The following is a 12,311-nucleotide window of genomic DNA, read 5'->3' as shown; positions in this document are numbered from 1 at the left end:
AAGGAATCTTCTAATTGGAATTGTTTTAAAATTTTTTCAGTGTAATTTGGCTCCAAATAAGTTTTAGTATTATTGTTTGTTATTAGGAAAATACTGTTTTTCTTTACAATATTGAGATAAATAAATAATAAGATAAATTTACAATAGTAATAAGTGACATATTTATTTAATACAAAAAAATTAACAAACAATAGGCCCAGTGTTAATATTCTCACAACAGATTTGTTATTTGATCATCATGGCATCTTTAGGTGCATACAATTTTTAGCTTTCATGGGGTTGAAGATAAAATTAAGGTGTAGAAAGGTTAAATTATATGCCCATGTTTACAGGGCAATAAGTGTTCGAACTAGTTTTGAAATCAGAATGTCTGAATCCAGATACTATATTCTTAATTTCCTTGCCTTGGCAAGCTCTTCTCTTCATATACAAGAAGGAATGCCGGCTCATCTCCTCAAATATAGAAAGGAGACAGTCTTACATTTTTTTAAAATGTGTTCCAGGAAATCCCTAATATTACATCCCCTCCAAATTCCCTTTTATCAACAATCATCAGAAAAATCTCCCTAGCCTCCTTCATCATGTACTTCCATCATGTAAAAGAGCACTGGAACACTTTGTATTTAGGTTTATAGAGATTAATACATATTCTAAAGGAGGTACTTAATTGAAAGCTAGATTATCCCCATTATTGTCCAAGTCATATTCCCTTAGGCAGTAGGAGGACTCTTTGTGGTCAGGCTGATCACTAAAGTATAACTTCACATAAGCAAAGTGTGATAGTAGGCAGGGAGATCTCAAAAGAAGGACATGTTGTCTCAAATATTCCTTATATCCAGAAAATTAGTAAAAAATCAAACAAAACAAGACATATTTAGATTCTCACAATGCAATACAAATATTTCTCTTCCTCCAATTATCTTCCTAGTCTCAAACCATCCTGAGTTCCTTACCAAGTTATAAAATTTACTGAGATATTAAAATTAATTTTATATTGTTTTAATGGTATTTTAGGGGAGTTTGTGCAAATCTTTTACAAAACCATGGATGTCAGAACAGTTCTTTATCATAATATTTATTAATTGATTCATGAAATAAATATTTTCTAAGAACTGATGAGCAGATAAGGCTAAATATAGTGACTTTGGAGTATGTTAAATTCACTGCCTAAATGAAATATAAATTCTTACAAAAGAAGCCACAAAATCAAACAACCACACAAACAAATATAGTACTATACATATGCAAGTACAATGATCAAGAGCTGTAGAAACCTATAATTGTGGGAGTTTTGACCCATTCAAGGAGTTGAGGTAAAGCTAATTACCTTGAGGAAATGATGCTTGAACTGACATCAGAATTGTGCGTAGGAGTTAATTAAGTGAATGGAGGAAGAAAGAACATTCTAGGATGGAAAACAGGGTGTATAAATGCCCTTTGACTGGAGGAAATAGGCATGCAAAATACGATTATGGCTAGTGTGAGTGAGAGAGAGGAGAGGAAATGCTGTAGAGCTGAACAGGGGCATAGTGACCACCCTTTAGAGAGCTTTAAAGAAGGATTGAAGGTAAAGTTATCTATTTTTTGTGTTGTAAATCTGGAACATACAACACACACGCATCATTTTGGAGAAATCTCTGCAGAGTTGGTAGTTTACAGCCTTGGTTTGCATGAAATATCTTATAAAAAGAGTAAAGGGACAGCAGGGAAAAGTCCTTGAAGAACTCCAAGATTTGAAAGACTTATGAAGTAGTATGACATTTCTAAGGATATGAAGGAGCAATTAGTCATGCAGAAATAAACTAAATGGAGTTTTGTGCATGGATGCCAAGAAAAGACAATGTTTCAAAAAGGAGGGAGAAGTAAGCAGTATCTAACACTGCTACAAACCTTCACAGCACCGCTGAAGTATATCCCATAGCTCTGGGAACATGAAGTTCATCTACGACTACAGCAAGTTTAAGCTTATGTTCAGATCAGACAGGGTTAGAGTCCACGGGAGAAAGAAATATAAATAGCACCTTTGAATATTTGAGGGAAAAACCCTGCTGATAGTACAGGTCTAGGATAGGAAAGATAGTCTATTCTCTTATAATGTATGTTTCTTCAATGCATATTAACTCATATTATTGATAAAAAATAACTTGTGTTGGCTCATATGGAATTTTCCTAGTGTTTTATTATTTTGCCATGTTCAGGGGCCATTTTGTTTTCAAAATTAAAGGAAAAACCTTACAAATACAAGCCTTTAAAAACAATACAAATCCTTTAAAACTGCTTTCTTTTAGTACAAGTTTGAATTGGCAGCTTCATGTTTCTAAGTTTAAGTTAAAAGATCAGATTTTTAATTTTATTGAAACTAGTCTTTATAAGAAGCAAATGCATGCAATAATTGTTTCTAAAGAGAGAAGCAAAAACTCTAGGGTTCAAGGTTGGAAAGATCCACTGATTAGGATTCTGGATGTAAACAACAGTGGAGATTTTGTGTGCTACAGTTTTATTAGCATTGGTATTTCTTTTTGTTACTAAGTTCGTAAGTTTAGAATTGTTCAACACTAACACTATTTTTCCTGTATCCTCTGTTATTTTTGGCATGTGACTTTGCACAATTTTTTCAGGAATGCATATGTGATATTATAGCAATACTTGTATGCAGATGATCTGAGAGCATAATAGCTAAAAATTATTTAGTATTTGTTGCGTATCCATCATTATTCTAAGCAGTTTATAACACCTTATTTAACCTAATGGCAACCATATTAGGTACTATCATTACTCCCATTTTATAGGTGGGGAAACTGAGGCATAAAGATGTTATGTATTTCTTTTTTTAATGTTTAAATAAATCTGCAGATTTTTAAAGCCCAAGACTTATTGTAAATTTTGTGTGTATTTTTGTTCAAGCTGTCTTCTCTACCTTAGAAGACTGCCCTCCATTGCCTGATGTCCATTTATTTTTTAAGATTGAGCATGAATATCTGGAAGCTTTCTCATGGAACTCCTTTCCTGCTCCCCAACACTGGTTAAAAATTTACTAAATAGCAATTGAAAAAAAAATGACTAAATAACATTCTTCATGTTTTGCAGAACTTACAATTGTAGATACAAATAATAAAAATATAATTTTGGATAGCAAATTTAATCACCATGAGACTGTTACATTGCTTTATTATTTTCATAAATATGGCCTACAGATGTATTTATGTGAAAATTTTGGTCCTTTGATATCTCTAAGATAGCATTTACAGGAACTGCATTTTCTTTGTCAAGGATGAAACCAGCCAAATGAGTACTGTGAAAACAATCAAATGTTACAACATTGAAAAAATTAGAGAGCATAGGGACAGTAAACAATATGGTGTATTGCTAAACTAAATACAATTTGGGAAATTGAAATAGTGAAATTAAAAACTACTGAGGCATAAAAAAGGAATTTCCACAGTTCATCAGTCACAAAAACACTGTAATATTACACATTTCCATTAGGCCATGATCAAAGTAAAGACAAACCAACCAAAGAAAGGATAAGGACTTTTTTCCTAAAGAAAATAATATAAACTTCCAATTAAAGGTAAATTAAAGTATATCTAATATTTCTAAAATAGATTTGAATTACAAAGGTATTTCTTTTACTCTTTGAATTTTTTTTTTTTTTGCATTGCTAAACCTTTGAAATAAATTTATAAAGAAGTTACATATATCACATTTTGAAAGGGACATGTGAGTTTGGAAATGGTGTGTGCAATGAAAATAGCATTAGTCCTGCTATTCAAAAATGTTCACTTTTTGTTTTTACTCTATGTCTTACACACTGACCTTGGGAACACTTGAAAGCTTTTGGTCGAAGTCTGTTGTCAGTTGAGAGTGATGATGTCCTGACATTCCCCTACAGTGAGGATTAAGTGAGTGCCACTTTGTAAGTGAAAAAGCAACCCACTGAGGTCAGGAGTCACTGTTAGAAACACTCAGTTTCTCTCAGGTCTCTTTTGCCCATTATGCACACATCATTTTACAGCTTTGGACTCAGGTATCCAGGTCCTGATTATATTTTTATTGTGAAAGCAGTCTCTTGTTATCTTAAGTCAGCCCTTTGCCTCTGATTAGCTGCTAGGTAAAAAACAAACAAACAAACTCGTATGTCCTTCTTGTGAAGTGCAAGCTAGCCATTTTCAAATGAGTTGTGGCAAATCAACGACATTATTATTCACAATTAGGAAATACAGTCTATTTATAAAAGGTAGTATAAATCATTTTTTAAACGGCCTAATTTGATAAACATTCCTATGAATTTGAATTATTTAAAAAAATTATTAATTTGATCAAAAACCTTTTGGAGGATTTCATTTCACTTATTGAAATGCTGATTATTTTTCCTTATTTATTTATTTTTTTTTGAGGCTGACTGGTGTGCAGGGATCAAGTCTTGGACTTTGGTGTTATCAGCACCAGGCTCTAACCAAGTAAGCTCAACTTGTGAGTCCCCAAATCTTGGTTTTTTTGTCCATATCTTTCTTGGTTAACCACCTCTAGCTAGCTTTCGTTGTTTTAATATACTTTTGCCTATTTGCAATTAAAAATCTTGTGTATTTTCATAAAAAGATAATGATATTTATGTTATCAATATATTTTTTTTACCCTAAGAATGTTTGCTTACTTGCAAACTGAAAGAGAATTTATTTCTAAATTTGTATTTGGGAACTTCTTGGAGATATTTGCACTATAGAGTTTTAGATTAAAATTTAAACCTGAGATCAGGAGCAAAGTTGACATATATTAAAATTAAAATACACAAAGCATTAAATATGGCACAATTGCAATAAAGAAAACCATGTGACCAACATGTTGTATTAATGACAATAAACATTAGTGAGGTAAACCTTTTGTTTTGTGCATTTTAGAGTTTGTTTTTATTTTCCCTATACTTTGATGCTGACTGAAGTCTACATTTTGATGCATTAGAATTTATGTCGTGGATCTCCATAGAGATGGTTATGTTCAGGATACATTTTTTTCACTGGGTATTAACACTAACTAATTCAAACTGCCTATTAAAATATCATAGCTTCATTTTTTGTAAAAAAAACATCTTTCTTTTGAAATATCTAACTATTGTAAAAGTTAGAAGTAGATATACTTTTTGAGAGTTCTAACTCTTGTTTCCTAATTTACCAACATCATTGCAGTTTTAATTACATGAAACCCCAAACGTTAGGCATCCAAACTAATAAAGTATGAGAAAAATTATGTAAATGAGATAAATATATGACACCTTGTACTCATACTGTACTCAGTGACAGAATGGCACAACATATGGAAATCTAAGTATAAAGCAGTATGAGTATAAATTTGAAATTAAATAAACAAGTAGTTCTGGGCAAGCAACTGAACTTGAGAAATCTGACTACAGATGTCATTACAGAAACAAATCAGACCCAAGTTGTCGAAATCAGCAGCTCCAACCTAATATATGAAAGTACAATATGTATATTTTCAGACAAAAGTATAGTAAGATCCAATCAATATGGATTTTTATTGCAGGTAACATAGGTTGACCTGGATCCCTCCATCATTAAAATAACTTCAGCAATCTGTGTTAAGTAAAAGCCATATAAAATGAATTTGTTCTGTTCCCCTCAACACAACTCCTAATCTGCCCTGCCTGTTACAGGGCATATTTCTCTTAGGCAAATGTAACGAGGATCTGCAAGTAGTTCATAAGCTACACCCTCACACTATCACTTTCAAAAAGTAAAGTTTTATTAGAATAAAGAGATAAGGAAAGGACACATGGATAGGTTGCTTTATTAAACAGTTATTTATGGCAGGATTAAACTTTTACTGGAAAAAAATATAAAAAGAAGTTTATAATTATATTTTGGCCAAACAAATAAAATCAAGACAAGTTTGGAAAACCTGTACTCCCAATAAATATAAATTCTTCAGTATAGATGAAGCAAACTCACATGTAAAGGATTAGTAGGGCATGATACTATAGTAATAAGATATGAGGCTTGAGCAGTAAATTGAGTTTCTACTGTAAAGAACTTTATCATAAAGAAAATTTTACATCTGATTTGGTACACAAGTCTGAGCCATTGAATACTACTGAATTTACTTTGTTCAAGCAGGTTAATCAAGCAACATTACCTAGTCTGGTTAAAGAAGAAAGGGAATTCACGTATTCACAGGAAAGGTTATTAATGTAGGGATAGAATAAACTGAGAATATTTATTAAGACACATGCGACAGGAGTGGAACTGAAAGGTCTCAACAGGAGACATGAGGAACAAGAGTCTAAAAAGACCCTGAATCTCTCTTCCATACAAGAAAAAATGACTCAATTCTCATCCTTAGGGACAAGATAAGGTCCCTAGTACATACATCTGAGTAATTCCACATTAAACCAAACTTTGCTCAGAGCACCAGCATCATCAGTACTGAGATTACTGCCATCAGTCCTACAAGGTTCTGGACTCCTGCTCTTGCCTTTCTGCCCCAAATCGGGGCTCTGACACCTGCTGTTCTATCTCTTTTGATGCCTGCTATCTGTAAGTCCTTGATCTGGTTTGGATCTCTGAGTACTCTCTGCTCTGAGGCTGCCTGCTGGAATGCACTGGCTGTTAGAACCCATCTGGACTGCCAGATACATCCTCCCCCAACACTGTCTGAGCACTGCTTGCTGTACAACTGGCTGAGGTTTCTCACATCTCTTGTACTGTCTCAGTGTACAGAGGTGCTGAATCTCTACTTCCTGTATATTTCCATGCTGTCTTTTCATCAGATCTATCATGCTTTGTATGCTGTTTTAAAAACCTACCTGGAAATGACTAAGATGTAAGAAATAAACAGACGTAGAAGAATAGAAGTAAAAGGAGTAAAAATGACTCTCAGATTCAATTTTGGTCACTAAATGAAACTAACAGAAACAGGAAGTCAGAAGGAAGAGCTGGTTTGGAGAGTTTTAAAGGAAAGGGATTTCTAATTTTAAACGAAAAAAAATGTTAAAATATCATGACTTGATTTTGTACAAATTGGTGCATCATTTTTACTAAATTGGTGATTGTAAACAAGGCATCTTTTCAGTCCCACTTATTATTATTTTAATGCTATTATTCTAATTAAATGGTTATTTACTGAACCAAATGCATTTTAAATTTGAGCATTTTCTCCCAACTTTTGTACCTTTTACCACAGTAATTATGTGGACCCTCTGAAGCTAATATCCCAATGTTATCAGCATTATAGATACATTTTTAAATATTAAATAATTAAAAATAATTAATGATTTTCAAAAATAAACCAGTTCTTTTTGACATACTTTAAGTAATTGATAAATCAGTCAATACTTTCTACTTATATGTGTAGGTTATTATTTTAATGAATTACTTTTTAGGGAAATCACAGTTAAAAATTGTTCAATTATTCACTGTGCCTTACTGAAATTCTACCCCCATAATGCAGATAATTGATCCATTTAAAAACTTCTCCATATAACAACAGTAACTTTACTTCTAATGCAGATTTAAATAAGTGGAGCAATATGTAAATTCTAGATAACATTCATAAAAGTTGTCCAAAAAGATATTAAAATGCCTTTTATTATAATAACAGGTATAAATTGAATAGAGCCTGTAATCATTTCCATGAGTACTCACAGCTGACCACAATAAACTATCTTAAATTCTGATATTTTCCTCTGACAAATATTTGTTGCTTATCAAAACCTTAGATACAAAATAATGTCTGGGTCTACTATATATTTTCAGTTCTATTCCAACTTTGTGTACTCACAGACCACGTTTAAGAAGACTTAAATTCATATAACTCTATTTTCTCCTAAAGCATAATTCCTGACAGAATAGCAATTTTGGCCATAATTTTCGTAGGCACATAAAATACACAAAGACAAACATAATAGTTACATGATGCTTTCTGTCAGCTTTTATTTTTCAAAGTTCTGACAAGCACTTGTGAAAATCTTTTAAATTGTGATTGAAAGTTGACTATGCCTAAGTCCTCTATATGAGCATAAAAGGCTCAGACCATCCAAGATAATCCTGTCTAATTCCAAGCTTCGGGAATTCCTACATAACAAGTACATGGCCCTTTTCCAAGAAGACATCTACAAATACCTTATCTGCTACCTCCAAAGTGACAACAACACTGACCTGTGCAGAATCCTCGCCTCACATGTTAATCTTGATGTGCAGCCTACCAAAAGAACAGACTACCAGTTCTATGCCCCTGGCAGCTCCTCCCACAGTGAGAGCAACGGTCTGGAGCCGCCTGGCGAGCCCAGCTCCATTCTGCATAATGAGGTCCCCTTGGAAGTCTTGCAGCAGAGTATTAAGTGCATCAAGGATGGGCCTCCATCCCTCACCACCATGTACTTCTATAACTTCTATGACACAGATCAGCTGTTGAACACTGCAGATATCTCCCCTGATAGCAATCTGCTTGCCACTCAGTTTGACAACTCTCGTATAAAACTTTAGAGTTTACAATCCAAGAAGTTAAAATCAGAGCCCCACCAAGTAGACATGTATCACATCCACTTGGCTTGTGACATTCTGGAGGAGAAGGAGGAGGATGACAATGTGGGCACAGAGATTAAGATCCTTCACAACACATGGTTCCTCACAGCTCAGGATTGTTCTCATGTTGAAGATGTGTCCATCAGTGCTGGGACTTGGGCATTTTCACCAACACTGTGCTGTACCAAGGATATGCCTAACCTGTGTGGGACCTGGACATCAGCCCCTATAGTCTGCACTTCACTTCACCAGGGTGTCACACAACCACACCGCCAGGCTGTGGTCATTTGGTCAGATGTAACGGCTGAGGATATATGTAGGACACCTGGAAGATGTGGACTGTGTCAAATTCAACCCTAATTCAAACTAGTTAGCTACAGGATCAACTTACAAGACTGTCCTGCTGTGGAGCACTCAGCGGGGGAATTTGGTGAGGATCTTCACAGGCCACCGTGGCCATGTGCCTTCTGTTGCTTCTTCTCCCAACGGTAAGCACTTGGCATCTTCTGGCAGGGACCAGTGGTTGCATCTGTGAGACTTGGCCTCTGGGGCCCTGAAGAACTGAGAAGCCACAGAGACAATACACCAGCCTGGCCCAGACAACGGCTTCATCTTCTCTGCCTCCATGGACAACCCCGTGTGCATCTAGGACATCAGGAACACTGCAGCACACCTGCCTATGGCTGGCTCCTCTAGGGCAGATGAGGAATGTCCTGAGCATGCAGTTCATGGCCTGAAACCTCCTTCTGTTGATTGGAATTACAAATGAAAATCAGGATCATTAATTTTTTATTTTTGTTGGATTAGACTGCTGCAGTGGTGCAGTCCTTGAACAATGACTGATTGTGAAAGAGTCCCCTTCCCCTCTATCTCCTGGGCCCCCTTGCACTCAGCCCCCCAGTGTTGGAGGGCAGAGGGTAGGGGGTGGTGGTGGTGAGTTGACATGAGATCAAGAGCTTGGATGCTCCAGAAATCAATGATAAGCTTCTTCCACGTCTTTTCTCTTGCAAAGCTCCACTCCCACGTCCTGTGCTACACTAAAGGTCTAATCAACACTTCGTGAGATGAGTCGTGAGTAGGCATGCATAACAAACTATGTCTCAGGAGAAAGCAAGTACTAATTTGTGGAAAAAGGATTACATATTTCTGTTTTCTGAAAAGAGTTATTTTGTATTTTGTGTTTAATTAAAATTAATTAGTTTCAAAATAGATAATTTGAGAAAATTCATTCTCAGGACAAAATTAGCTATGCAAGCAAATTTAAGATAAGTTGACAATTTCACAATTCATAATATATCTTAAATTGTAATAACAACAAAAAACCCTATTCCCTCGTTATTCTATGCAGCTGTGAAATCATATTCTTCTAATGAAGAAATGTCCACCTGTAGAGTTCAACCACTTCAATATGGCTACCAACAGATTTGAAAATTTTTTCAAAAAATTTTAGGTTGGTATTTAGAAATATGATAACTTAAAGGGTCTTTAAGTGATAATGTTTTTAAGCCACTGCATGAGAAAGTAGTCCTACAGGAGTTAATTGGCTTGCAAAATGTTAAGTCTTTTTCATGTCATATCATAACTTGGATTAAAATCCAGGTCTTCCCATATTAAACTAATGTTTTTCCTATTACACCAGAAAATGCAACTATGCTACTCAATTATTTTGTAATAATACAAAAAATATCAAATGCAGCAAAACGAGTTTAAGACCACTTTTAGTAATTATTTTAATGTGTTTTATAAATTATGTAATTTAAGATAGTATAAAATGTTAAAGGATATTGTTGCTAGGGTCTTAATTGCCTTTCTAGTTCTATATTACATCCTCTCTTCAAATTTAGTTCTCATAGGTGCTGAAAATGAATTAACTGTTACTAGTTTTCACAGAGTTTGGGAAAGGTAAATATCCTTAAACAATCTTCTATTGAAATGATATCACAGTAGTATCTATATATTATTTTCTGCTTCATCCAACATTTATATTCATTTTCTAGTCAGCTGTAAACTGTCTTAAAAAGTGATATATGTAGCAAATATTTTCCTAAAAATAATGTTTGATTTAAAGTTGAAACAGAGATTAGCTATGAGAACACATGGATTTAATCAATATCCAAAAAAGTATTCGTAAAAATAATCTGAAATAAAAGTGGTTTAAAGTCCAATTTATTAACAAGTACACGGCTCTACATTAGCTGGTTTGCAAAGTTAACCTAAAAAAGCTTATTTCTTTACCTCATCTATCAAAATGTGGTACTAGAGCCTAAAGTAAATATGTGGGAGGAAATATATAGCATCTGACACATTTGATTACAGTTATTTTGTAGACTTCCCCACCTACAATTTTGAGCATCATCATGTTTTCATATGATGCCTGGAAATGCTAATATTCTGATGGTGAATTCAATGCTAATGGTAGATGACAAAACAGATGAAAAAATACCTGGATTAAAGCATTGTGATAATGAAACAACTAACCTGGTGTCTTTGTATACTTCAGAACTTCTTAAGTTTTGTTACTGTATAAACCATGTTAAATTCATATATCTGTTACCTGTAGTCAAACTACCCTAATGAATACATTGGATTTGGCTGCAAAAATACTTGCAATGTGGTCCTGGGTTCTCCACTTACTAGCTGTGTGACTTTACTTGCAAATAATTTAAACTCTTTACTGCTTAGTTTGCCCAAAGAATTATTTTGACAACTAACTGACATAATATCACATAATATGTCTGAATATATTTTGACATTGCAAAGTTGTACACACTTGAGGACTAGAAATGATAATAAAGTGCACTAAATAACAGGAGTCACTATATTTTGTTTTACAGGCATTTGCATTCCTCAATAACCTGCCTACATCCAGCGTACTCAACCAGATCTTATCTATTGAAAAAAACATTAATAACAATTTATGAACAAATTCAATCTAGTCACTGCCTGTGAATAAACCATTATTAGATTTACTGAAGTACATTCTTCTCTTTGCATTTAACAATCTCAAACTACACTATATTTTTGTAAATCCTAACTGACTCAATTACAATACTATTAAGATATCCCCAGCCTTCATATCCCACCCACAATGATTTCTCTCTTAACTGAACAAGTCTTAACCACTCATTTTCTTGCAACATTATATTTATGTTTTTAAATTACTATGTACAATATCTCAAGGCATTTTAATAAATTGTCATCTGTTAATCTATTGCTGTTGAATAATTCAAAACATTAAAATATTAAATTTATTAGTATCATTTGAATATTTACATTACATATATGCTTTACATTTTAGGTCTGCTTAATTGAATCTCAATCATTTTTGGAACATTTCTCAACTTTATTGCCTTAAAAATGTCCATCAAGAATCTAAATTTTTCTACTATTCTGAATGACCATCTATTTTGCTCACTTTGTTTCATCTCAATCTTTACCTAATTGTTGCATCTTTTTAAATATTATTATTTCCAACCAGATTAAGAGTTCTGTGAATGCAAACACTATGTGTTATGTCTTTTTCATTTTTTATACTGCATTCTGACATTTATACAAGAATTATTTTCCTGAAAAATGCCTATGAAATGAAAAAATTAAGAAATTAAAAACTTTCTAAAACATTATGGTTCCTACAATGACATTGAAAGTAAATTTACAATTACAATTCACAATTGTAAATAAATAAAAATGATATATATCTTTTATATATCATAAAAATTGTATTTTATATATAAATGATATATATATTTATAAATTTTCTACATATTTACAAGCACA

The 12,311-nt window shown here is 33.5% G+C and overlaps 1 pseudogene; it reads left to right on the top strand.

The window, feature by feature from the left end:
* The first annotated feature begins 1,471 nt into the window (after positions 1–1,471).
* LOC103591752 lies at positions 1,472–9,319 on the top strand (annotated as a pseudogene).
* Positions 9,320–12,311: the final 2,992 nt, after the last annotated feature.

This window comes from Galeopterus variegatus, unplaced genomic scaffold, assembly GCF_000696425.1.
Source record: "Galeopterus variegatus unplaced genomic scaffold, G_variegatus-3.0.2 Scaffold1024, whole genome shotgun sequence".
In the NCBI taxonomy this organism is placed as follows: domain Eukaryota; kingdom Metazoa; phylum Chordata; class Mammalia; order Dermoptera; family Cynocephalidae; genus Galeopterus; species Galeopterus variegatus.
Note: the sequence above shows the minus strand (reverse complement) of the source record. Positions and strands in the feature narration are given on the sequence as shown.